Source organism: Hyla sarda, unplaced genomic scaffold (genome assembly GCF_029499605.1).
Source record: "Hyla sarda isolate aHylSar1 unplaced genomic scaffold, aHylSar1.hap1 scaffold_205, whole genome shotgun sequence".
Taxonomy (NCBI): Eukaryota; Metazoa; Chordata; class Amphibia; order Anura; family Hylidae; genus Hyla; species Hyla sarda.
Window position 1 is genome coordinate 185,219 of NW_026608713.1, and position 26,028 is coordinate 211,246.

Below are 26,028 nucleotides of genomic sequence, written 5' to 3' on the forward strand. Positions count from 1 at the left end.
GCACAGCATATACCAGAGTCAATAACTTGTAAAGTAGACGGTCAGCGACTGATTTCGTCACCTGGGACCCGTTTGCCCAAAGTCATGAGTTAGTTGCAGCTGAAATGCGGACTGCAGCTTTCACTCAATCACTGGCGCTACAACAAGGCCCCGTGTAGCCCATGCCTAAGGCCTATGGCTTTTAGATTGCAAACTCTTCCAGGTGCCGTGTTATTTCCTATACTTTCTGATTCCTTCTCTTGTGGAATAAAGTTTCGAATACAGTTCCCAGTTCACTGTCAGCCCTAGCACTTGTGATGTCGCCTCTGACAAGGACAGAGAAAGAGACACCCTTCCCTTTCTCCACACTGCTATCAGTACCTATTCTAAGGACTGGGACACATGTGAGATCCCCACCGGTGTCGGCCGGGGCAGCCGACACTCGCAACATGGCCGGTTAGCTCAGCTGGTTAGAGCGTGGTGCTAATAACGCTAAGGTCGCGGGTTGATCCCCGTACGGGCCAGTCCGTCTCCTCTTTTTTGACCGTACCAGTCTCAAACTCCTTTTTCTCCCTACTGCCTAGATCTGGTGGGTGGAAATTGCTGCGGTCTTCATTTAAGCAGGTTACCGTGATGGCAAGCACCAAACCCATTCCTCGTTAGTATAGTGGTGAGTATCCCCGCCTGTCACGCGGGAGACCGGGGAGGCAATTGTTTTCTTTGTGCACCAAAGAAAACTCAGGAAAAAGGAATCCAAAGTCTTAAGTCTCCAGAGTCTCCAGAGACTCCATGGAAATAAAAATGGCCGGTTAGCTCAGCTGGTTAGAGCGTGGTGCTAATAACGCCAAGGTCACGGGTTCGATCCCCGTACGGGCCAGTTCATCTCCTCTTTTTTGACCGTACCAGTCTCAAACTCCTTTTTCTCCCTACTGCCTAGATCTGGTGGGTGGAAATTGCTGCGGTCTTCATTTAAGCAGGTTACCGTGATGGCAAGCACCAAACCCTTTCCTCGTTAGTATAGTGGTGAGTATCCCCGCCTGTCACGCGGGAGACCGGGGAGGCAATTGTTTTCTTTGTGCACCAAAGAAAACTCAGGAAAAAGGAATCCAAAGTCTTAAGTCTCCAGAGTCTCCAGAGACTCCATGGAAATAAAAATGGAATTTTAAAAAGAGATCTACAAAAAAAGAAGCCATTAAGTCGTTGCACAGAGAGAACCCACACTTATCCTACCTCAGTTTCCTGAAGGTTTAAGCTGAAAAACTCTGTAGATATCCCCAATCCATGGAGCGAATAGGCCGAAACCACATGCCGAAAGGAGCCCGCTGAGATTGGCCAGGGGAAACAAACGTCCGTACGGGAGATGCCCACGGACAGAGCCTTATTTAATGGATTTCTGACATTAGTTTGCAGCAGAACATAACGTAGACGTTCAGAGACTGATTTTGTCACCTGGGACCCGTTTTCCCAAAGTCATGAGTTAGAAAACTAAGGAAAAAGGAGGTAAAATCCTAGAGGGAGCGTAAGGAAACTTAAAGGTAGAAGGAATCCAAAGTCTTAAGTCTCCAGAGACTCCATGGAAATAAAGATGGAATTTTTTAAAAAGAGATCTACAAAAAAAGAAGCCATTAAGTCGTTGCACAGAGAGAACCCACACTTATCCTACCTCAGTTTCCTGAAGGTTTAAGCTGAAAAACTCTGTAGATATCCCCAATCCATGGAGCGAATAGGCCGAAACCACATGCCGAAAGGAGCCCGCTGAGATTGGCCAGGGGAAACAAACGTCCGTACGGGAGATGCCCACTGACAGAGCCTTATTTAATGGATTTCTGACATTAGTTTGCAGCAGAACATAACGTAGACGTTCAGAGACTGATTTTGTCACCTGGGACCCGTTTTCCCAAAGTCATGAGTTAGAAAACTAAGGAAAAATGAGGTAAAATCCTAGAGGGAGCGTAAGGAAACTTAAAGGTAGAAGGAATCCAAAGTCTTAAGTCTCCAGAGACTCCATGGAAATAAAGATGGAATTTTTTAAAAAGAGATCTACAAAAAAGAAGCCATTAAGTCGTTGCACCGAGAACCCACACTTATCCTACCTCAGTTTCCTTAAGGTTTAAGCTGAAAAACTCTGTAGATATCCCCAATCCATGGAGCGAATAGGCCGAAACCACATGCCGAAAGGAGCCCGCTGAGATTGGCCAGGGGAAACAAACGTCCGTACGGGAGATGCCCACGGACAGAGCCTTATTTAATGGATTCCTGACATTAGTTTGCAGCAGAGCATAACGTAGACGTTCAGCGACTGATTTTGTCACCTGGGACCCGTTTTCCCCAAGTCATGAGTTAGAAAACTAAGGAAAAAGGAGGTAAAATCCTAGAGGAAGCGTAAGGAACCTTAAAGGTAGAAAGAAACCAAAGTCTTAAGTCTCCAGAGACTCCATGGAAATAAAGATGGAAATTTAAAAAGAGATCTACAAAAAAAGAAGCCATTAAGTCGTTCCACCGAGAGAACCCACACTTATCCTACCTCAGTTTCCTTAAGGTTTAAGCTGAAAAACTCTGTAGATATCCCCAATCCATGGAGCGAATAGGCCGAAACCACATGCCGAAAGGAGCCCGCTGGGATTGGCAAGGGGATACAAAAGTCCGTACGGGAGATGCCCGCGGCCAGAGCCTTATCCAATGGATTCCTGACATTAGTTTGCAGCACAGCATATACCAGCGTCAATAACTTGTAAAGTAGACGGTCAGCGACTGATTTCGTCACCTGGGACCCGTTTGCCCAAAGTCATGAGTTAGTTGCAGCTGAAATGCGGACTGCAGCTTTCCCTCAATCACTGGCGCTACAACAAGGCCCCGTGTAGCCCATGCCTAAGGCCTATGGCTTTTAGATTGCAAACTCTTCCAGGTGCCGTGTTATTTCCTATACTTTCTGATTCCTTCTCTTGTGGAATAAAGTTTCGAATACAGTTCCCAGTTCACAGTCAGCCCTAGCACTTGTGATGTCGCCTCTGACAAGGACAGAGAAAGAGACACCCTTCCCTTTCTCCACACTGCTATCAGTACCTATTCTAAGGACTGGGACACATGTGAGATCCCCACTGGTGTCGGCCGGGGCAGTCGACATGCGCAACATGGCCGGTTAGCTCAGCTGGTTAGAGCGTGGTGCTAATAACGCTAAGGTCGCGGGTTTGATCCCCGTACGGGCCAGTCCGTCTCCTCTTTTTTGACCGTACCAGTCTCAAACTCCTTTTTCTCCCTACTGCCTAGATCTGGTGGGTGGAAATTGCTGCTGTCTTCATTTAAGCAGGTTACCATGATGGCAAGCACCATACCCGTTCTTCGTTAGCATAGTGGTGAGTATCCCCGCCTGTCACGCGGGAGACCGGGGTTCGATTCCCCGACGGGGATGCAATTGTTTTCTTTGTGCACCAAAGAAAACTCAGGAAAAAGGAATCCAAAGTCTCAAGTCTCCAGAGTCTCCAGAGACTCCATGGAAATAAAGATGGAATTTTAAAAAGAGATCTACAAAAAAAGAAGCCATTAAGTCGTTGCACAGAGAGAACCCACACTTATCCTACCTCAGTTTCCTGAAGGTTTAAGCTGAAAAACTCTGTAGATATCCCCAATCCATGGAGCGAATAGGCCGAAACCACATGACGAAAGGAGCCCGCTGAGATTGGCCAGGGGAAACAAACGTCCGTACGGGAGATGCCCACGGACAGAGCCTTATTTAATGGATTCCTGACATTAGTTTGCAGCAGAGCATAACGTAGACGTTCAGCGACTGATTTTGTCACCTGGGACCCGTTTTCCCAAAGTCATGAGTTAGAAATCTAAGGAAAAAGGAGGTAAAATCCTAGAGGGAGCGTAAGGAACCTTAAAGGTAGAAAGAAATCAAAGTCTTAAGTCTCCAGAGACTCCATGGAAATAAAGATGGAAATTTAAAAAGAGATCTACAAAAAAAGAAGCCATTAAGTCGTTGCACCGAGAGAACCCACACTTATCCTACCTCAGTTTCCTTAAGGTTTAAGCTGAAAAACTCTGTAGATATCCCCAATCCATGGAGCGAATAGGCCGAAATCACATGCCGAAAGGAGCCCGCTGAGATTGGCCAGGGGAAACAAACGTCCGTACGGGAGATGCCCGCGGCCAGAGCCTTATCCAATGGATTCCTGACATTAGTTTTCAGCACAGCATATACCAGAGTCAATAACTTGTAAAGTAGACGGTCAGCGACTGATTTCGTCACCTGGGACCCGTTTGCCCAAAGTCATGAGTTAGTTGCAGCTGAAATGCGGACTGCAGCTTTCCCTCAATCACTGGCGCTACAACAAGGCCCCGTGTAGCCCATGCCTAAGGCCTATGGCTTTTAGATTGCAAACTCTTCCAGGTGCCGTGTTATTTCCTATACTTTCTGATTACTTCTCTTGTGGAATAAAGTTTCGAATACAGTTCCCAGTTCACAGTCAGCCCTAGCACTTGTGATGTCGCCTCTGACAAGGACAGAGAAAGAGACACCCTTCCCTTTCTCCACACTGCTATCAGTACCTATTCTAAGGACTGGGACACATGTGAGATCCCCACTGGTGTCGGCCGGGGCAGCCGACATGCGCAACATGGCCGGTTAGCTCAGCTGGTTAGAGCGTGGTGCTAATAACGCCAAGGTCGCGGGTTTGATCCCCGTACGGGCCAGTCCGTCTCCTCTTTTTTGACCGTACCAGTCTCAAACTCCTTTTTCTCCCTACTGCCTAGATCTGGTGGGTGGAAATTGCTGCTGTCTTCATTTAAGCAGGTTACCGTGATGGCACGCACCATACCCATTCCTCGTTAGTATAGTGGTGAGTATCCCCGCCTGTCTCGCGGGAGACCGGGGTTCGATTTCCCGACGGGGAGGCAATTGTTTTCTTTGTGCACCAAAGAAAACTCAGGAAAAAGGAATTCAAAGTCTTAGTCTCCAGAGTCTCCAGAGACTCCATGGAAATAAAGATGGAAATTTAAAAAGAGATCTACAAAAAAAGAAGCCATTAAGTCGTTGCACAGAGAGAACCCACACTTATCCTACCTCAGTTTCCTGAAGGTTTAAGCTGAAAAACTCTGTAGATATCCCCAATCCATGGAGCGAATAGGCCGAAACCACATGCCGAAAGGAGCCCGCTGATATTGGCCAGGGGAAACAAACGTCCGTACGGGAGATGCCCACGGACAGAGCCTTATTTAATGGATTCCTGATATTAGTTTGCAGCAGAACATAACGTAGACGTTCAGAGACTGATTTTGTCACCTGGGACCCGTTTTCCCAAAGTCATGAGTTAGAAAACTAAGGAAAAAGGAGGTAAAATCCTAGAGGGAGCGTAAGGAAAATTAAAGGTAGAAGGAATCCAAAGTCTTAAGTCTCCAGAGACTCCATGGAAATAAAGATGGAATTTTTTAAAAAGAGATCTACAAAAAAGAAAGCCATTAAGTCGTTGCACCGAGAGAACCCACACTTATCCTACCTCAGTTTCCTTAAGGTTTAAGCTGAAAAACTCTGTAGATATTCCCAATCCATGGAGCGAATAGGCCGAAACCACATGACGAAAGGAGCCCGCTGAGATTGGCCAGGGGAAACAAACGTCCGTACGGGAGATGCCAACGGACAGAGCCTTATTTAATGGATTCCTGACATTAGTTTGCAGCAGAGCATAACGTAGACGTTCAGCGACTGATTTTGTCACCTGGGACCCGTTTTCCCAAAGTCATGAGTTAGAAAACTAAGGAAAAAGGAGGTAAAATCCTAGAGGGAGCGTAAGGAACCTTAAAGGTAGAAAGAAACCAAAGCCATTAAGTTGTTGCACCGAGAGAACCCACACTTATCCTACCTCAGTTTCCTTAAGGTTTAAGCTGAAAAACTCTGTAGATATCCCCAATCCATGGAGCGAATAGACCGAAACCACATGCCGAAAGGAGCCCGCTGAGATTGGCCAGGGGAAACAAACGTCCGTACGGGAGATGCCCACGGCCAGAGCCTTATCCAATGGATTCCTGACATTAGTTTGCAGCACAGCATATACCAGAGTCAATAACTTGTAAAGTAGACGGTCACCGACTGATTTCGTCACCTGCTGCGGACTGCAGCTTTCCCTCAATCACTGGCGCTACAACAAGGCCCCGTGTAGCCCATGCCTAAGGCCTATGGCTTTTAGATTGCAAACTCTTCCAGGTGCCGTGTTATTTCCTATACTTTCTGATTCCTTCTCTTGTGGAATAAAGTTTCGAATACAGTTCCCAGTTCACTGTCAGCCCTAGCACTTGTGATGTCGCCTCTGACAAGGACAGAGAAAGAGACACCCTTCCCTTTCTCCACACTGCTATCAGTACCTATTCTAAGGACTGGGACACATATCCCCAATCCATGGAGCGAATAGGCCGAAACCACATGCCGAAAGGAGCCCGCTGAGATTGGCCAGGGGAAACAAACGTCCGTACGGGAGATGCCCACGGCCAGAGCCTTATCCAATGGATTCCTGACATTAGTTTGCAGCACAGCATATACCAGAGTCAATAACTTGTAAAGTAGACGGTCAGCGACTGATTTCGTCACTTGGGACCCGTTTGCCCAAAGTCATGAGTTAGTTGCAGCTGAAATGCGGACTGCAGCTTTCCCTCAATCACTGGCGCTACAACAAGGCCCCGTGTAGCCCATGCCTAAGGCCTATGGCTTTTAGATTGCAAGCTCTTCCAGGTGCCGTGTTATTTCCTATACTTTCTGATTCCTTCTCTTGTGGAATAAAGTTTTGAATACAGTTCCCAGTTCACAGTCAGCCCTAGCACTTGTGATGTCGCCTCTGACAAGGACAGAGAAAGAGACACCCTTCCCTTTCTCCACACTGCTATCAGTACCTATTCTAAGGACTGGGACACATGTAAGATCCCCACTGGTGTCGGCCGGGGCAGCCGACATGCGCAACATGGCCGGTTAGCTCAGCTGGTTAGAGCGTGGTGCTAATAACGCCAAGGTCGCGGGTTCGATCCCCGTACGGGCCAGTCCGTCTCCTCTTTTTTGACCGTACCAGTCTCAAACTCCTTTTTCTCCCTACTGCCTAGATCTGGTGGGTGGAAATTGCTGCTGTCTTCATTTAAGCAGGTTACCGTGATGGCAAGCACCATACCCATTCCTCGTTAGTATAGTGGTGAGTATCCCCGCCTGTCACGCGGGAGAACGGGGTTCGATTCCCCGACGGGGAGGCAATTGTTTTCTTTGTGCACCAAAGAAAACTCAGGAAAAATGAATCCAAAGTCTTAAGTCTCCAGAGTCTCCAGAGACTCCATGGAAATGAAGATGGAAATTTAAAAAGAGATCTACAAAAAAAGAAGCTATTAAGTCGTTGCAAAGAGAGAACCCACACTTATCCTACCTCAGTTTCCTGAAGGTTTAAGCTGAAAAACTCTGTAGATATCCCCAATCCATGGAGCGAATAGGCCGAAACCACATGCCGAAAGGAGCCCACTGAGATTGGCCAGGGGAAACAAACGTCCGTACGGGAGATGCCCACGGACAGAGCCTTATTTAATGGATTCCTGACATTAGTTTGCAGCACAGCATAACGTAGACGTTCAGCGACTGATTTTGTCACCTGGGACCCGTTTTCCCAAAGTCATGAGTTAGAAAACTAAGGAAAAAGGAGGTAAAATCCTAGAGGGAGCGTAAGGAACCTTAAAGGTAGAAAGAAACCAAAGTCTTAAGTCTCCAGAGACTCCATGGAAATAAAGATGGAAATTTAAAAAGAGATCTACAAAAAAAGAAGCCATTATGTCGTTCCACCGAGAGAACCCACACTTATCCTACCTCAGTTTCCTTAAGGTTTAAGCTGAAAAACTCTGTAGATATCCCCAATCCATGGAGCGAATAGGCCGAAACCACATGCCGAAAGGAGCCCGCTGAGATTGGCCAGGGGAAACAAACGTCCGTACGGGAGATGCCCACGGCCAGAGCCTTATCCAATGGATTCCTGACATTAGTTTGCAGCACAGCATATACCAGAGTCAATAACTTGTAAAGTAGACAGTCAGCGACTGATTTCGTCACCTGGGACCCGTTTGCCCAAAGTCATGAGTTAGTTGCAGCTGAAATGCGGACTGCAGCTTTCCCTCAATCACTGGCGCTACAACAAGGCCCCGTGTAGCCCATGCCTAAGGCCTATGGCTTTTAGATTGCAAACTCTTCCAGGTGCCGTGTTATTTCCTATACTTTCTGATTCCTTCTCTTGTGGAATAAAGTTTTGAATACAGTTCCCAGTTCACAGTCAGCCCTAGCACTCGTGATGTCGCCTCTGACAAGGACAGAGAAAGAGACACCCTTCCCTTTCTCCACACTGCTATCAGTACCTATTCTAAGGACTGGGACACATGTGAGATCCCCACTGGTGTCGGCCTGGGCGGCCGACATGCGCAACATGGCCAGTTAGCTCAGCTGGTTAGAGCGTGGTGCTAATAACGCCAAGGTCGCGGGTTCGATCACCGTACGGGCCAGTCCGTCTCCTCTTTTTTGACCGTACCAGTCTCAAACTCCTTTTTCTCCCTACTGCCTAGATCTGGTGGGTGGAAATTGCTGCTGTCTTCATTTAAGCAGATTACCGTGATGGCAAGCACCATACCCATTCCTCGTTAGTATAGTGGTGAGTATCCCCGCCTGTCACGCGGGAGACCGGGGTTCGCTTCCCCGACGGGGAGGCAATTGTTTTCTTTGTGCACCAAAGAAAACTCAGGAAAAAGGAATCCAAAGTCTTAAGTCTCCAGAGTCTCCAGAGTCTCCATGGAAATAAAGATGGAATTTTAAAAAGAGATCTACAAAAAAAGAAGCCATTAAGTCGTTGCACAGAGAGAACCCACACTTATCCTACCTCAGTTTCCTGAAGGTTTAAGCTGAAAAACTCTGTAAGATATCCCCAATCCATGGAGCGAATAGGCCGAAACCACATGCCGAAAGGAGCCCGCTGAGATTGGCCAGGGGAAACAAACGTCCGTACGGGAGATGCCCACGGACAGAGCCTTATTTAATGGATTCCTGACATTAGTTTGCAGCAGAGCATAACGTAGACGTTTAGCGACTGATTTTGTCACCTGGGACCCGTTTTCCCAAAGTCATGAGTTAGAAAACTAAGGAAAAAGGAGGTAAAATCCTAGAGGGAGCGTAAGGAACCTTAAAGGTAGAAAGAAACCAAAGTCTTAAGTCTCCAGAGACTCCATGGAAATAAAGATGGAAATTTAAAAAGAGATCTACAAAAAAAGAAGCCATTAAGTCGTTGCACCGAGAGAACCCACACTTATCCTACCTCAGTTTCCTTAAGGTTTAAGCTGAAAAACCCTGTAGATATCCCCAATCCATGGAGCGAATAGGCCGAAACCACATGCCGAAAGGAGCCCGCTGAGATTGGCCAGGGGAAACAAACGTCCGTACGGGAGATGCCCACGGCCAGAGCCTTATCCAATGGATTCCTGACATTAGTTTGCAGCACAGCATATACCAGAGTCAATAACTTGTAAAGTAGACGGTCAGCGACTGATTTCGTCACCTGGGACCCGTTTTCCCAAAGTCATGAGTTAGTTGCAGCTGAAATGCGGACTGCAGCTTTCCCTCAATCACTGGCGCTACAACAAGGCCCCGTGTAGCCCATGCCTAAGGCCTATGGCTTTTAGATTGCAAACTCTTCCAGGTGCCGTGTTATTTCCTATACTTTCTGATTCCTTCTCTTGTGGAATAAAGTTTCGAATACAGTTCCCAGTTCACAGTCAGCCCTAGCACTCGTGATGTCGCCTCTGACAAGGACAGAGAAAGAGACACCCTTCCCTTTCTCCACACTGCTATCAGTACCTATTCTAAGGACTGGGACACATGTGAGATCCCCACTGGTGTCGGCCGGGGCAGCCAACATGCGCAACATGGCCAGTTAGCTCAGCTGGTTAGAGCGTGATGCTAATAACGCCAAGGTCGTGGGTTCGATCCCCGTACAGGCCAGTCCGTCTACTCTTTTTTGACCGTACCAGTCTCAAACTCCTTTTTCTCCCTACTGCCTAGATCTGGTGGGTGGAAATTGCTGCTGTCTTCATTTAAGCAGGTTACCGTGATGGCAAGCACCATACCCATTCCTCGTTAGTATAGTGGTGAGTATCCCCGCCTGTCACGCGGGAGACCGGGGTTTGATTCCCTGACGGGGAGGCAAATGTTTTCTTTGTGCACCAAAGAAAACTCAGGAAAAAGGAATCCAAAGTCTTAAGTCTCCAGAGTCTCCAGAGACTCCATGGAAATAAAGATGGAATTTTAAAAAGAGATCTACAAAAAAAGAAGCCATTAAGTCGTTGCACAGAGAGAACCCACACTTATCCTACCTCAGTTTCCTGAAGGTTTAAGCTGAAAAACTCTGTAGATATCCCCAATCCATGGAGCGAATAGGCCGAAACCACATGCCGAAAGGAGCCCGCTGAGATTGGCCAGGGGAAACAAACGTCCGTACGGGAGATGCCCACGGCCAGAGCCTTATCCAATGGATTCCTGACATTAGTTTGCAGCACAGCATATACCAGAGTCAATAACGTGTAAAGTAGACGGTCAGCGACTGATTTCGTCACCTGGGACCCGTTTGCCCAAAGTCATGAGTTAGTTGCAGCTGAAATGCGGACTGCAGCTTTCCCTCAATCACTGGCGCTACAACAAGGCCCCGTGTAGCCCATGCCTAAGGCCTATGGCTTTTAGATTGCAAACTCTTCCAGGTGCCGTGTTATTTCCTATACTTTCTGATTCCTTCTCTTGTGGAATAAAGTTTCGAATACAGTTCCCAGTTCACAGTCAGCCCTAGCACTCGTGATGTCGCCTCTGACAAGGACAGAGAAAGAGACACCCTTCCCTTTCTCCACACTGCTATCAGTACCTATTCTAAGGACTGGGACACATGTGAGATCCCCACTGGTGTCGGCCGGGGCAGCCAACATGCGCAACATGGCCGGTTAGCTCAGCTGGTTAGAGCGTGGTGCTAATAACGCCAAGGTCACGGGTTCGATCCCCGTACGGGCCAGTCCGTCTCCTCTTTTTTGACCGTACCAGTCTCAAACTCCTTTTTCTCCCTACTGCCTAGATCTGGTGGGTGGAAATTGCTGCTGTCTTCATTTAAGCAGGTTACCGTGATGGCAAGCACCATACCCATTCCTCGTTAGTATAGTGGTGAGTATCCCCGCCTGTCACGCGGGAGAACGGGGTTCGATTCCCCGACGGGAGGCAATTGTTTTCTTTGTGCACCAAAGAAAACTCAGGAAAAAGGAATCCAAAGTCTTAAGTCTCCAGAGTCTCCAGAGACTCCATGGAAATAAAGATGGAAATTTAAAAAGAGATCTACAAAAAAAGAAGCCATTAAGTTGTTGCACCGAGAGAACCCACACTTATCCTACCTCAGTTTCCTTAAGGTTTAAGCTGAAAAACTCTGTAGATATCCCCAATCCATGGAGCGAATAGGCCGAAACCACATGCCGAAAGGAGCCCGCTGAGATTGGCCAGGGGAAACAAACGTCCGTACGGGAGATGCCCATGGACAGAGCCTTATTTAATGGATTCCTGACATTAGTTTGCAGCAGAGCATAACGTAGACGTTCAGCGACTGATTTTGTCACCTGGGACCCTTTTTCCCAAAGTCATGAGTTAGAAAACTAAGGAAAAAGGAGGTAAAATCCTAGAGGGAGCGTAAGGAACCTTAAAGGTAGAAAGAAACCAAAGTCTTAAGTCTCCAGAGACTCCATGGAAATAAAGATGGAAATTTAAAAAGAGATCTACAAAAAAAGAAGCCATTAAGTTGTTGCACCGAGAGAACCCACACTTATCCTACCTCAGTTTCCTTAAGGTTTAAGCTGAAAAACTCTGTAGATATCCCCAATCCATGGAGCGAATAGGCCGAAACCACATGCCGAAAGGAGCCCGCTGAGATTGGCCAGGGGAAACAAACGTCCGTACGGGAGATGCCCACGGCCAGAGCCTTATCCAATGGATTCCTGACATTAGTTTGCAGCACAGCATATACCAGAGTCAATAACTTGTAAAGTAGACGGTCAGCGACTGATTTCGTCACCTGGGACTGGGACACATGTGAGATCCCCACTGGTGTCGGCCGGGGCAGCCGACATGTGCAACATGGCCGGTTAGCTCAGCTGGTTAGAGCGTGGTGCTAATAACGCCAAGGTTGCGGGTTCGATCCCCGAACGGGCCAGTCCGTCTCCTCTTTTTTGACCGTACCAGTCTCAAACTCCTTTTTCTCCCTACTGCCTAGATCTGGTGGGTGGAAATTGCTGCTGTCTTCATTTAAGCAGGTTACCGTGATGGCTAGCACTATACCCTTTCCTCGTTAGTATAGTGGTGAGTATCCCCGCCTGTCACGCGGGAGACCGGGGTTCGATTCCCTGAGGGGGAGGCAATTGTTTTCTTTGTGCACCAAAGAAAACTCAGGAAAAGGGAATCCAAAGTCTTAAGTCTCCAGAGTCTCCAGAGTCTCCATGGAAATAAAGATGGAATTTTAAAAAGAGATCTACAAAAAAAGAAGCCATTAAGTCGTTGCACCGAGAGAACCCACACTTATCCTACCTCAGTTTCCTGAAGGTTTAAGCTGAAAAACTCTGTAGATATCCCCAATCCATGGAGCGAATAGGCCGAAACCACATGCCGAAAGGAGCCCGCTGAGATTGGCCAGGGGAAACAAACGTCCGTACGGGAGATGCCCACGGACAGAGCCTTATTTAATGGATTCCTGACATTAGTTTGCAGCAGAGCATAACGTAGCGTTCAGCGACTGATTTTATCACCTGGGACCCGTTTTCCCAAAGTCATGAGTTAGAAAACTAAGGAAAAAGGAGGTAAAATCCTAGAGGGAGCGTAAGGAACCTTAAAGGTAGAAAGAAACCAAAGTCTTAAGTCTCCAGAGACTCCATGGAAATAAAGATGGAAATTTAAAAAGAGATCTAAAAAAAAAAGAAGCCATTAAGTCGTTGCACCGAGAGAACCCACACTTATCCTACCTCAGTTTCCTGAAGGTTTAAGCTGAAAAACTCTGTAGATATCCCCAATCCATGGAGCGAATAGGCCGAAACCACATGCCGAAAGGAGCCCGCTGAGATTGGCCAGGGGAAACAAACGTCCGCACGGGAGATGCCCACGGACAGAGCCTTATTTAATGGATTCCTGACATCAGTTTGCAGCAGAGCATAACCCCCACTTATCCTACCTCAGTTTCCTTAAGGTTTAAGCTGAAAAACTCTGTAGATATCCCCAATCCATGGAGCGAATAGGCCGAAACCACATGCCGAAAGGAGCCCGCTGAGATTGGCCAGGGGAAACAAACGTCCGTACGGGAGATGCCCACGGCCAGAGCCTTATCCAATGGATTCCTGACATTAGTTTGCAGCACAGCATATACCAGAGTCAATAACTTGTAAAGTAGACGGTCAGCGACTGATTTCGTCACCTGGGACCCGTTTGCCCAAAGTCATGAGTTAGTTGCAGCTGAAATGCGGACTGCAGCTTTCCCTCAATCACTGGCGCTACAACAAGGCCCCGTGTAGCCCATGCCTAAGGCCTATGGCTTTTAGATTGCAAACTCTTCCAGGTGCCGTGTTATTTCCTATACTTTCTGATTCCTTCTCTTGTGGAATAAAGTTTCGAATACAGTTCCCAGTTCACAGTCAGCCCTAGCACTCGTGATGTCGCCTCTGACAAGGACAGAGAAAGAGACACCCTTCCCTTTCTCCACACTGCTATTAGTACCTATTCTAAGGACTGGGACACATGTGAGATCCCCACTGGTGTCGGCCGGGGCAGCCGACATGCGCAACATGGCCGGTTAGCTCAGCTGGTTAGAGCGTGGTGCTAATAACGCCAAGGTCGCGGGTTCGATCCCCGTACGGGCCAGTCCGTCTCCTCTTTTTTGACCGTACCAGTCTCAAACTCCTTTTTCTCCCTACTGCCTAGATCTGGTGGGTGGAAATTGCTGCTGTCTTCATTTAAGCAGGTTACCGTGATGGCAAGCACCATACCCATTCCTCGTTAGAATAGTGGTGAGTATCCCCGCCTGTCACGCGGGAGACCGGAATTCGATTCCCCGACGGGGAGGCAATTGTTTTCTTTGTGCACCAAAGAAAACTCAGGAAAAAGGAATCCAAAGTCTTAAGTCTCCAGAGTCTCCAGAGTCTCCATGGAAATAAAGATGGAATTTTAAAAAGAGATCTACAAAAAAAGAAGCCATTAAGTCGTTGCACAGAGAGAACCCACACTTATCCTACCTCAGTTTCCTGAAGGTTTAAGCTGAAAAACTCTGTAGATATCCCCAATCCATGGAGCGAATAGGCCGAAACCACATGCCGAAAGGAGCCCGCTGAGATTGGCCAGGGGAAACAAACGTCCGTACGGGAGATGCCCACGGACAGAGCCTTATTTAATGGATTCCTGACATTAGTTTGCAGCAGAGCATAACGTAGACGTTCAGCGACTGATTTTGTCACCTGGGACCCGTTTTCCCAAAGTCATGAGTTAGAAAACTAAGGAAAAAGGAGGTAAAATCCTAGAGAGAGCGTCAGGAACCTTAAAGGTAGAAAGAAACCAAAGTCTTAAGTCTCCAGAGACTCCATGGAAATAAAGATGGAAATTTAAAAAGAGATCTACAAAAAAAGAAGCCATTAAGTCGTTGCACCGAGAGAACCCACACTTATCCTACCTCAGTTTCCTTAAGGTTTAAGTACCTATAGGTACTGCTATCAGTACCTATTCTAAGGACTGGGACACATGTGAGATCCCCACTGGTGTCGGCCGGGGCAGCCGACATGCGCAACATGGCCGGTTAGCTCAGCTGGTTAGAGCGTGGTGCTAATAACGCCAAGGTCGCGGGTTCGATCCCCGTACGGGCCAGTCCGTCTCCTCTTTTTTGACCGTACCAGTCTCAAACTCCTTTTTCTCCCTACTGACTAGATCTGGTGGGTGGAAATTGCTGCTGTCTTCATTTAAGCAAGTTACCGTGATGGCAAGCACCATACCCATTCCTCGTTAGTATAGTGGTGAGTATCCCCGCCTGTCACTCGGGAGGCAATTGTTTTCTTTGTGCACCAAAGAAAACTCAGGAAAAAGGAATCCAAAGTCTTAAGTCTCCAGAGTCTCCAGAGTCTCCATGGAAATAAAGATGGAATTTTAAAAAGAGATCTACAAAAAAAGAAGCCATTAAGTCGTTGCACAGAGAGAACCCACACTTATCCTACCTCAGTTTCCTGAAAGTTTAAGCTGAAAAACTCTGTAGATATCCCCAATCCATGGAGCGAATAGGCCGAAACCACATGCCGAAAGGAGCCCGCTGAGATTGGCCAGGGGAAACAAACGTCCGTACGGGAGATGCCCACGGACAGAGCCTTATTTAATGGATTCCTGACATTAGTTTGCAGCAGAGCATAACGTAGACGTTCAGCGACTGATTTTGTCACCTGGGACCCTTTTTCCCCAAGTCATGAGTTAGAAAACTAAGGAAAAAGGAGGTAAAATCCTAGAGGGAGCGTAAGGAACCTTAAAGGTAGAAAGAAACCAAAGTCTTAAGTCTCCAGAGACTCCATGGAAATAAAGATGGAAATTTAAAAAGAGATCTACAAAAAAAGAAGCCATTAAGTTGTTGCACCGAGAGAACCCACACTTATCCTACCTCAGTTTCCTTAAGGTTTAAGCTGAAAAACTCTGTAGATATCCCCAATCCATGGAGCGAATAGGCCGAAACCACATGCCGAAAGGAGCCCGCTGAGATTGGCCAGGGGAAACAAACGTCCGTACGGGAGATGCCCACGGCCAGAGCCTTATCCAATGGATTCCTGACATTAGTTTGCAGCACAGCATATACCAGAGTCAATAACTTGTAAAGTAGACGGTCAGCGACTGATTTCGTCACCTGGGACCCGTTTGCCCAAAGTCATGAGTTAGTTGCAGCTGAAATGCGGACTGCAGCTTTCCCTCAATCACTGGCGCTACAACAAGGCCCCGTGTAGCCCATGCCTAAGGCCTATGGCTTTTAGATTGCAAACTCTTCCAGGTGCCGTGTTATTTCCTATACTTTCTGATTCCTTCTCTTGTGGAATAAAGTTTCGAATACAGTTCCCAGTTCACAGTCAGCCCTAGCACTTGTGATGTCGCCTCTGACAAGGACAGAGAAAGAGACACCCTTCCCTTTCTCCACACTGCTATCAGTACCTATTCTAAGGACTGGGACACATGTGAGACCCCCACTGGTGTCGGCCGGGGCAGCCGACATGCGCAACATGGCCGATTAGCTCAGCTGGTTAGAGCGTGGTGCTAATAACGCAAAGGTCGCGGGTTCGATCCCCGTACGGGCCAGTCTGTCTCCTCTTTTTTGACCGTACCAGTCTCAAACTCCTTTTTCTCCCTACTGCCTAGATCTGGTGGGTGGAAATTGCTGCTGTCTTCATTTAAGCAGGTTACCGTGATGGCAAGCACCATACCCATTCCTCGTTAGTATAGTGGTGAGTATCCCCGCCTGTCACGCGGGAGACCGGGGTTCGATTCCCCGACGGGGAGGCAATTGTTTTCTTTTTGCACCAAAGAAAACTCAGGAAAAAGGAATCCAAAGTCTTAAGTCTCCAGAGTCTCCAGAGTCTCCATGGAAATAAAGATGGAATTTTAAAAAGAGATCTACAAAAAAAGAAGCCATTAAGTCGTTGCACAGAGAGAACCCACACTTATCCTACCTCAGTTTCCTGAAGGTTTAAGCTGAAAAACTCTGTAGATATCCCCAATCCATGGAGCGAATAGGCCCAAACCACATGCCGAAAGGAGCCCGCTGAGATTGGCCAGGGGAAACAAACGTCCGTACGGGAGATGCCCACGGACAGAGCCTTATTTAATGGATTCCTGACATTAGTTTGCAGCAGAGCATAACGTAGACGTTCAGCGACTGATTTTGTCACCTGGGACCCGTTTTCCCAAAGTCATGAGTTAGAAAACTAAGGAAAAAGGAGGTAAAATCCTAGAGGGAGCGTAAGGAACCTTAAAGGTAGAAAGAAACCAAAGTCTTAAGTCTCCAGAGTCTCCATGGAAATAAAGATGGAATTTTAAAAAGAGATCTACAAAAAAAGAAGCCATTAAGTTGTTGCACCGAGAGAACCCACACTTATCCTACCTCAGTTTCCTTAAGGTTTAAGCTGAAAAACTCTGTAGATATCCCCAATCCATGGAGCGAATAGGCCGAAACCACATGCCGAAAGGAGCCCGCTGAGATTGGCCAGGGGAAACAAACGTCCGTACGGGAGATGCCCACGGCCAGAGCCTTATCCAATGGATTCCTGACATTAGTTTGCAGCACAGCATATACCAGAGTCAATAACTTGTAAAGTAGACGGTCAGCGACTGATTTCGTCACCTGGGACCCGTTTGCCCAAAGTCATGAGTTAGTTGCAGCTGAAATGCGGACTGCAGCTTTCCCTCAATCACTGGCGCTACAACAAGGCCCCGTGTAGCCCATGCCTAAGGCCTATGGCTTTTAGATTGCAAACTCTTCCAGGTGCCGTGTTATTTCCTATACTTTCTGATTCCTTCTCTTGTGGAATAAAGTTTCGAATACAGTTCCCAGTTCACAGTCAGCCCTAGCACTCGTGATGTCGCCTCTGACAAGGACAGAGAAAGAGACACCCTTCCCTTTCTCCACACTGCTATCAGTACCTATTCTAAGGACTGGGACACATGTGAGATCCCCACTGGTGTCGGCCGGGGTAGCTGACATGCGCAACATGGCCGGTTAGCTCAGCTGGTTAGAGCGTGGTGCTAATAACGCCAAGGTCGCAGGTTCGATCCCCGTATGGGCCAGTCCGTCTCCTCTTTTTTGACCGTACCAGTCTCAAACTCCTTTTTCTCCCTACTGCCTAGATCTGGTGGGTGGAAATTGCTGCTGTCTTCATTTAAGCAGGTTACCGTGATGGCAAGCACCATACCCATTCCTCGTTAGTATAGTGGTGAGTATCCCCGCCTGTCACGCGGGAGACCGGGGACCGGGAGGCAATTTTTTTCTTTGTGCACCAAAGAAAACTCAGGAAAAAGGAATCCAAAGTCTTAAGTCTCCAGAGTCTCCAGAGTCTCCATGGAAATAAAGATGGAATTTTAAAAAGAGATCTACAAAAAAAGAAGCCTTTAAGTCGTTGCACAGAGAGAACCCACACTTATCCTACCTCAGTTTCCTGAAGGTTTAAGCTGAAAAACTCTGTAGATATCCCCAATCCATGGAGCGAATAGGCCGAAACCACATGCCGAAAGGAGCCCGCTGAGATTGGCCAGGGGAAACAAACGTCCGTACGGGAGATGCCCACGGACAGAGCCTTATTTAATGGATTCCTGACATTAGTTTGCAGCAGAGCATAACGTAGACGTTCAGCGACTGATTTTGTCACCTGGGACCCTTTTTCCCAAAGTCATGAGTTAGAAAACTAAGGAAAAAGGAGGTAAAATCCTAGAGGGAGCGTAAGGAACCTTAAAGGTAGAAAGAAACCAAAGTCTTAAGTCTCCAGAGACTCCATGGAAATAAAGATGGAAATTTAAAAAAAGATCTACAAAAAAAGAAGCCATTAAGTTGTTGCACCGAGAGAACCCACACTTATCCTACCTCAGTTTCCTTAAGGTTTAAGCTGAAAAACTCTGTAGATATCCCCAATCCATGGAGCGAATAGGCCGAAACCACATGCCGAAAGGAGCCCGCTGAGATTAGCCAGGGGAAACAAACGTCCGTACGGGAGATGACCACGGCCAGAGCCTTATCCAATGGATTCCTGACATTAGTTTGCAGCACAGCATATACCAGAGTCAATAACTTGTAAAGTAGACGGTCAGCGACTGATTTCGTCACCTGGGACCCGTTTGCCCAAAGTCATGAGTTAGTTGCAGCTGAAATGCGGACTGCAGCTTTCCCTCAATCACTGGCGCTACAACAAGGCCCCGTGTAGCCCATGCCTAAGGCCTATGGCTTTTAGATTGCAAACTCTTCCAGGTGCCGTGTTAACTCCTATACTTTCTGATTCCTTCTCTTGTGGAATAAAGTTTCGAATACAGTTCCCAGTTCACAGTCAGCCCTAGCACTCGTGATGTCGCCTCTGACAAGGACAGAGAAAGAGACACCCTTCCCTTTCTCCACACTGCTATCAGTACCTATTCTAAGGACTGGGACACATGTGAGATCCCCACTGGTGTCGGCCGGGGCAGCCGACATGCGCAACATGGCCGGTTAGCTCAGCTGGTTAGAGCGTGGTGCTAATAACGCCAAGGTCGCGGGTTCGATCCCCGTACGGGCCAGTCCGTCTCCTCTTTTTTGACCGTACCAGTCTCAAACTCCTTTTTCTCCCTACTGCCTAGATCTGGTGGGTGGAAATTGCTGCTGTCTTCATTTAAGCAGGTTACCGTGATGGCAAGCACTATACCCATTCCTCGTTAGTATAGTGGTGAGTATCCCCGCCTGTCACGCGGGAGACCGGGGTTCGATTCCCCGACGGGGAGGCAATTGTTTTCTTTGTGCACCAAAGAAAACTCAGGAAAAAGGAATCCAAAGTCTTAAGTCTCCAGAGTCTCCAGAGTCTCCATGGAAATAAAGATGGAATTTTAAAAAGAGATCTACAAAAAAAAGAAGCCATTAAGTCGTTGCACAGAGAGAACCCACACTTATCCTACCTCAGTTTCCTGAAGGTTTAAGCTGAAAAACTCTGTAGATTGGCCAGGGGAAACAAATGTCCGTACGGGAGATGCCCACGGACAGAGCCTTATTTAATGGATTCCTGACATTAGTTTGCAGCATAGCATAACGTAGACGTTCAGCGACTGATTTTGTCACCTGGGACCCTTTTTCCCAAAGTCATGAGTTAGAAAACTAAGGAAAAAGGAGGTAAAATCCTAGAGGGAGCGTAAGGAACCTTAAAGGTAGAAAGAAACCAAAGTCTTAAGTCTCCAGAGACTCCATGGAAATAAAGATGGAAATTTAAAAAGAGATCTACAAAAAAAGAAGCCATTAGGTTGTTGCACCGAGAGAACCCACACTTATCCTACCTCAGTTTCCTTAAGGTTTAAGCTGAAAAACTCTGTAGATATCCCCAATCCATGGAGCGAATAGGCCGAAACCACATGCCGAAAGGAGCCCGCTGAGATTGGCCAGGGGAAACAAACGTCCGTACGGGAGATGCCCACGGCCAGAGCCTTATCCAATGGATTCCTGACATTAGTTTGCAGCACAGCATATACCAGAGTCAATAACTTGTAAAGTAGACGGTCAGCGACTGATTTCGTCACTTGGGACCCGTTTGCCCAAAGTCATGAGTTAGTTGCAGCTGAAATGCGGACTGCAGCTTTCCCTCAATCACTGGCGCTACAACAAGGCCCCGTGTAGCCCATGCCTAAGGCCTATGGCTTTTAGATTGCAAGCTCTTCCAGGTGCCGTGTTATTTCCTATACTTTCTGATTCCTTCTCTTGTGGAATAAAGTTTTGAATACAGTTCCCAGTTCACAGTCAGCCCTAGCACTTGTGATGTCGCCTCTGACAAGGACAGAGAAAGAGACACCCTTCCCTTTCTCCACACTGCTATCAGTACCTATTCTAAGGACTGGGACACATGTAAGATCCCCACTGGTGTCGGCCGGGGCAGCCGACATGCGCAACATGGCCGGTTAGCTCAGCTGGTTAGAGCGTGGTGCTAATAACGCCAAGGTCGCGGGTTCGATCCCCGTACGGGCCAGTCCGTCTCCTCTTTTTTGACCGTACCAGTCTCAAACTCCTTTTTCTCCCTACTGCCTAGATCTGGTGGGTGGAAATTGCTGCTGTCTTCATTTAAGCAGGTTACCGTGATGGCAAGCACCATACCCATTCCTCGTTAGTATAGTGGTGAGTATCCCCGCCTGTCACGCGGGAGAACGGGGTTCGATTCCCCGACGGGGAGGCAATTGTTTTCTTTGTGCACCAAAGAAAACTCAGGAAAAATGAATCCAAAGTCTTAAGTCTCCAGAGTCTCCAGAGACTCCATGGAAATGAAGATGGAAATTTAAAAAGAGATCTACAAAAAAAGAAGCTATTAAGTCGTTGCAAAGAGAGAACCCACACTTATCCTACCTCAGTTTCCTGAAGGTTTAAGCTGAAAAACTCTGTAGATATCCCCAATCCATGGAGCGAATAGGCCGAAACCACATGCCGAAAGGAGCCCACTGAGATTGGCCAGGGGAAACAAACGTCCGTACGGGAGATGCCCACGGACAGAGCCTTATTTAATGGATTCCTGACATTAGTTTGCAGCACAGCATAACGTAGACGTTCAGCGACTGATTTTGTCACCTGGGACCCGTTTTCCCAAAGTCATGAGTTAGAAAACTAAGGAAAAAGGAGGTAAAATCCTAGAGGGAGCGTAAGGAACCTTAAAGGTAGAAAGAAACCAAAGTCTTAAGTCTCCAGAGACTCCATGGAAATAAAGATGGAAATTTAAAAAGAGATCTACAAAAAAAGAAGCCATTATGTCGTTCCACCGAGAGAACCCACACTTATCCTACCTCAGTTTCCTTAAGGTTTAAGCTGAAAAACTCTGTAGATATCCCCAATCCATGGAGCGAATAGGCCGAAACCACATGCCGAAAGGAGCCCGCTGAGATTGGCCAGGGGAAACAAACGTCCGTACGGGAGATGCCCACGGCCAGAGCCTTATCCAATGGATTCCTGACATTAGTTTGCAGCACAGCATATACCAGAGTCAATAACTTGTAAAGTAGACAGTCAGCGACTGATTTCGTCACCTGGGACCCGTTTGCCCAAAGTCATGAGTTAGTTGCAGCTGAAATGCGGACTGCAGCTTTCCCTCAATCACTGGCGCTACAACAAGGCCCCGTGTAGCCCATGCCTAAGGCCTATGGCTTTTAGATTGCAAACTCTTCCAGGTGCCGTGTTATTTCCTATACTTTCTGATTCCTTCTCTTGTGGAATAAAGTTTTGAATACAGTTCCCAGTTCACAGTCAGCCCTAGCACTCGTGATGTCGCCTCTGACAAGGACAGAGAAAGAGACACCCTTCCCTTTCTCCACACTGCTATCAGTACCTATTCTAAGGACTGGGACACATGTGAGATCCCCACTGGTGTCGGCCTGGGCGGCCGACATGCGCAACATGGCCAGTTAGCTCAGCTGGTTAGAGCGTGGTGCTAATAACGCCAAGGTCGCGGGTTCGATCACCGTACGGGCCAGTCCGTCTCCTCTTTTTTGACCGTACCAGTCTCAAACTCCTTTTTCTCCCTACTGCCTAGATCTGGTGGGTGGAAATTGCTGCTGTCTTCATTTAAGCAGATTACCGTGATGGCAAGCACCATACCCATTCCTCGTTAGTATAGTGGTGAGTATCCCCGCCTGTCACGCGGGAGACCGGGGTTCGCTTCCCCGACGGGGAGGCAATTGTTTTCTTTGTGCACCAAAGAAAACTCAGGAAAAAGGAATCCAAAGTCTTAAGTCTCCAGAGTCTCCAGAGTCTCCATGGAAATAAAGATGGAATTTTAAAAAGAGATCTACAAAAAAAGAAGCCATTAAGTCGTTGCACAGAGAGAACCCACACTTATCCTACCTCAGTTTCCTGAAGGTTTAAGCTGAAAAACTCTGTAAGATATCCCCAATCCATGGAGCGAATAGGCCGAAACCACATGCCGAAAGGAGCCCGCTGAGATTGGCCAGGGGAAACAAACGTCCGTACGGGAGATGCCCACGGACAGAGCCTTATTTAATGGATTCCTGACATTAGTTTGCAGCAGAGCATAACGTAGACGTTTAGCGACTGATTTTGTCACCTGGGACCCGTTTTCCCAAAGTCATGAGTTAGAAAACTAAGGAAAAAGGAGGTAAAATCCTAGAGGGAGCGTAAGGAACCTTAAAGGTAGAAAGAAACCAAAGTCTTAAGTCTCCAGAGACTCCATGGAAATAAAGATGGAAATTTAAAAAGAGATCTACAAAAAAAGAAGCCATTAAGTCGTTGCACCGAGAGAACCCACACTTATCCTACCTCAGTTTCCTTAAGGTTTAAGCTGAAAAACCCTGTAGATATCCCCAATCCATGGAGCGAATAGGCCGAAACCACATGCCGAAAGGAGCCCGCTGAGATTGGCCAGGGGAAACAAACGTCCGTACGGGAGATGCCCACGGCCAGAGCCTTATCCAATGGATTCCTGACATTAGTTTGCAGCACAGCATATACCAGAGTCAATAACTTGTAAAGTAGACGGTCAGCGACTGATTTCGTCACCTGGGACCCGTTTTCCCAAAGTCATGAGTTAGTTGCAGCTGAAATGCGGACTGCAGCTTTCCCTCAATCACTGGCGCTACAACAAGGCCCCGTGTAGCCCATGCCTAAGGCCTATGGCTTTTAGATTGCAAACTCTTCCAGGTGCCGTGTTATTTCCTATACTTTCTGATTCCTTCTCTTGTGGAATAAAGTTTCGAATACAGTTCCCAGTTCACAGTCAGCCCTAGCACTCGTGATGTCGCCTCTGACAAGGACAGAGAAAGAGACACCCTTCCCTTTCTCCACACTGCTATCAGTACCTATTCTAAGGACTGGGACACATGTGAGATCCCCACTGGTGTCGGCCGGGGCAGCCAACATGCGCAACATGGCCAGTTAGCTCAGCTGGTTAGAGCGTGATGCTAATAACGCCAAGGTCGTGGGTTCGATCCCCGTACAGGCCAGTCCGTCTACTCTTTTTTGACCGTACCAGTCTCAAACTCCTTTTTCTCCCTACTGCCTAGATCTGGTGGGTGGAAATTGCTGCTGTCTTCATTTAAGCAGGTTACCGTGATGGCAAGCACCATACCCATTCCTCGTTAGTATAGTGGTGAGTATCCCCGCCTGTCACGCGGGAGACCGGGGTTTGATTCCCTGACGGGGAGGCAAATGTTTTCTTTGTGCACCAAAGAAAACTCAGGAAAAAGGAATCCAAAGTCTTAAGTCTCCAGAGTCTCCAGAGACTCCATGGAAATAAAGATGGAATTTTAAAAAGAGATCTACAAAAAAAGAAGCCATTAAGTCGTTGCACAGAGAGAACCCACACTTATCCTACCTCAGTTTCCTGAAGGTTTAAGCTGAAAAACTCTGTAGATATCCCCAATCCATGGAGCGAATAGGCCGAAACCACATGCCGAAAGGAGCCCGCTGAGATTGGCCAGGGGAAACAAACGTCCGTACGGGAGATGCCCACGGCCAGAGCCTTATCCAATGGATTCCTGACATTAGTTTGCAGCACAGCATATACCAGAGTCAATAACGTGTAAAGTAGACGGTCAGCGACTGATTTCGTCACCTGGGACCCGTTTGCCCAAAGTCATGAGTTAGTTGCAGCTGAAATGCGGACTGCAGCTTTCCCTCAATCACTGGCGCTACAACAAGGCCCCGTGTAGCCCATGCCTAAGGCCTATGGCTTTTAGATTGCAAACTCTTCCAGGTGCCGTGTTATTTCCTATACTTTCTGATTCCTTCTCTTGTGGAATAAAGTTTCGAATACAGTTCCCAGTTCACAGTCAGCCCTAGCACTCGTGATGTCGCCTCTGACAAGGACAGAGAAAGAGACACCCTTCCCTTTCTCCACACTGCTATCAGTACCTATTCTAAGGACTGGGACACATGTGAGATCCCCACTGGTGTCGGCCGGGGCAGCCAACATGCGCAACATGGCCGGTTAGCTCAGCTGGTTAGAGCGTGGTGCTAATAACGCCAAGGTCACGGGTTCGATCCCCGTACGGGCCAGTCCGTCTCCTCTTTTTTGACCGTACCAGTCTCAAACTCCTTTTTCTCCCTACTGCCTAGATCTGGTGGGTGGAAATTGCTGCTGTCTTCATTTAAGCAGGTTACCGTGATGGCAAGCACCATACCCATTCCTCGTTAGTATAGTGGTGAGTATCCCCGCCTGTCACGCGGGAGAACGGGGTTCGATTCCCCGACGGGAGGCAATTGTTTTCTTTGTGCACCAAAGAAAACTCAGGAAAAAGGAATCCAAAGTCTTAAGTCTCCAGAGTCTCCAGAGACTCCATGGAAATAAAGATGGAAATTTAAAAAGAGATCTACAAAAAAAGAAGCCATTAAGTTGTTGCACCGAGAGAACCCACACTTATCCTACCTCAGTTTCCTTAAGGTTTAAGCTGAAAAACTCTGTAGATATCCCCAATCCATGGAGCGAATAGGCCGAAACCACATGCCGAAAGGAGCCCGCTGAGATTGGCCAGGGGAAACAAACGTCCGTACGGGAGATGCCCATGGACAGAGCCTTATTTAATGGATTCCTGACATTAGTTTGCAGCAGAGCATAACGTAGACGTTCAGCGACTGATTTTGTCACCTGGGACCCTTTTTCCCAAAGTCATGAGTTAGAAAACTAAGGAAAAAGGAGGTAAAATCCTAGAGGGAGCGTAAGGAACCTTAAAGGTAGAAAGAAACCAAAGTCTTAAGTCTCCAGAGACTCCATGGAAATAAAGATGGAAATTTAAAAAGAGATCTACAAAAAAAGAAGCCATTAAGTTGTTGCACCGAGAGAACCCACACTTATCCTACCTCAGTTTCCTTAAGGTTTAAGCTGAAAAACTCTGTAGATATCCCCAATCCATGGAGCGAATAGGCCGAAACCACATGCCGAAAGGAGCCCGCTGAGATTGGCCAGGGGAAACAAACGTCCGTACGGGAGATGCCCACGGCCAGAGCCTTATCCAATGGATTCCTGACATTAGTTTGCAGCACAGCATATACCAGAGTCAATAACTTGTAAAGTAGACGGTCAGCGACTGATTTCGTCACCTGGGACTGGGACACATGTGAGATCCCCACTGGTGTCGGCCGGGGCAGCCGACATGTGCAACATGGCCGGTTAGCTCAGCTGGTTAGAGCGTGGTGCTAATAACGCCAAGGTTGCGGGTTCGATCCCCGAACGGGCCAGTCCGTCTCCTCTTTTTTGACCGTACCAGTCTCAAACTCCTTTTTCTCCCTACTGCCTAGATCTGGTGGGTGGAAATTGCTGCTGTCTTCA

At 47.6% G+C, this 26,028-nt stretch overlaps 10 non-coding genes across 10 annotated transcripts; all 10 read left to right on the top strand.

The window, feature by feature from the left end:
* The first annotated feature begins 782 nt into the window (after positions 1–782).
* On the top strand, positions 783–856 carry TRNAI-AAU (transfer RNA isoleucine (anticodon AAU)). Its single transcript has one exon. It is a non-coding gene; the product is annotated as a tRNA-Ile (tRNA).
* A 6,072-nt stretch (positions 857–6,928) lies between these two features.
* On the top strand, positions 6,929–7,002 carry TRNAI-AAU (transfer RNA isoleucine (anticodon AAU)). The gene has a single exon. It is a non-coding gene; the product is annotated as a tRNA-Ile (tRNA).
* Positions 7,003–10,953: 3,951 nt separating this feature from the next.
* Positions 10,954–11,027, top strand: TRNAI-AAU (transfer RNA isoleucine (anticodon AAU)). Its single transcript has one exon. It is a non-coding gene; the product is annotated as a tRNA-Ile (tRNA).
* Positions 11,028–13,823: 2,796 nt separating this feature from the next.
* TRNAI-AAU (transfer RNA isoleucine (anticodon AAU)) lies at positions 13,824–13,897 on the top strand. Its single transcript has one exon. It is a non-coding gene; the product is annotated as a tRNA-Ile (tRNA).
* Positions 13,898–14,816: 919 nt separating this feature from the next.
* TRNAI-AAU (transfer RNA isoleucine (anticodon AAU)) lies at positions 14,817–14,890 on the top strand. The gene has a single exon. It is a non-coding gene; the product is annotated as a tRNA-Ile (tRNA).
* A 1,587-nt stretch (positions 14,891–16,477) lies between these two features.
* Positions 16,478–16,549, top strand: TRNAD-GUC (transfer RNA aspartic acid (anticodon GUC)). The gene has a single exon. It is a non-coding gene; the product is annotated as a tRNA-Asp (tRNA).
* Positions 16,550–19,232: 2,683 nt separating this feature from the next.
* On the top strand, positions 19,233–19,306 carry TRNAI-AAU (transfer RNA isoleucine (anticodon AAU)). Its single transcript has one exon. It is a non-coding gene; the product is annotated as a tRNA-Ile (tRNA).
* A 129-nt stretch (positions 19,307–19,435) lies between these two features.
* Positions 19,436–19,507, top strand: TRNAD-GUC (transfer RNA aspartic acid (anticodon GUC)). Its single transcript has one exon. It is a non-coding gene; the product is annotated as a tRNA-Asp (tRNA).
* Positions 19,508–20,659: 1,152 nt separating this feature from the next.
* Positions 20,660–20,733, top strand: TRNAI-AAU (transfer RNA isoleucine (anticodon AAU)). The gene has a single exon. It is a non-coding gene; the product is annotated as a tRNA-Ile (tRNA).
* A 3,951-nt stretch (positions 20,734–24,684) lies between these two features.
* TRNAI-AAU (transfer RNA isoleucine (anticodon AAU)) lies at positions 24,685–24,758 on the top strand. The gene has a single exon. It is a non-coding gene; the product is annotated as a tRNA-Ile (tRNA).
* The last annotated feature ends 1,270 nt before the right edge of the window (positions 24,759–26,028 follow it).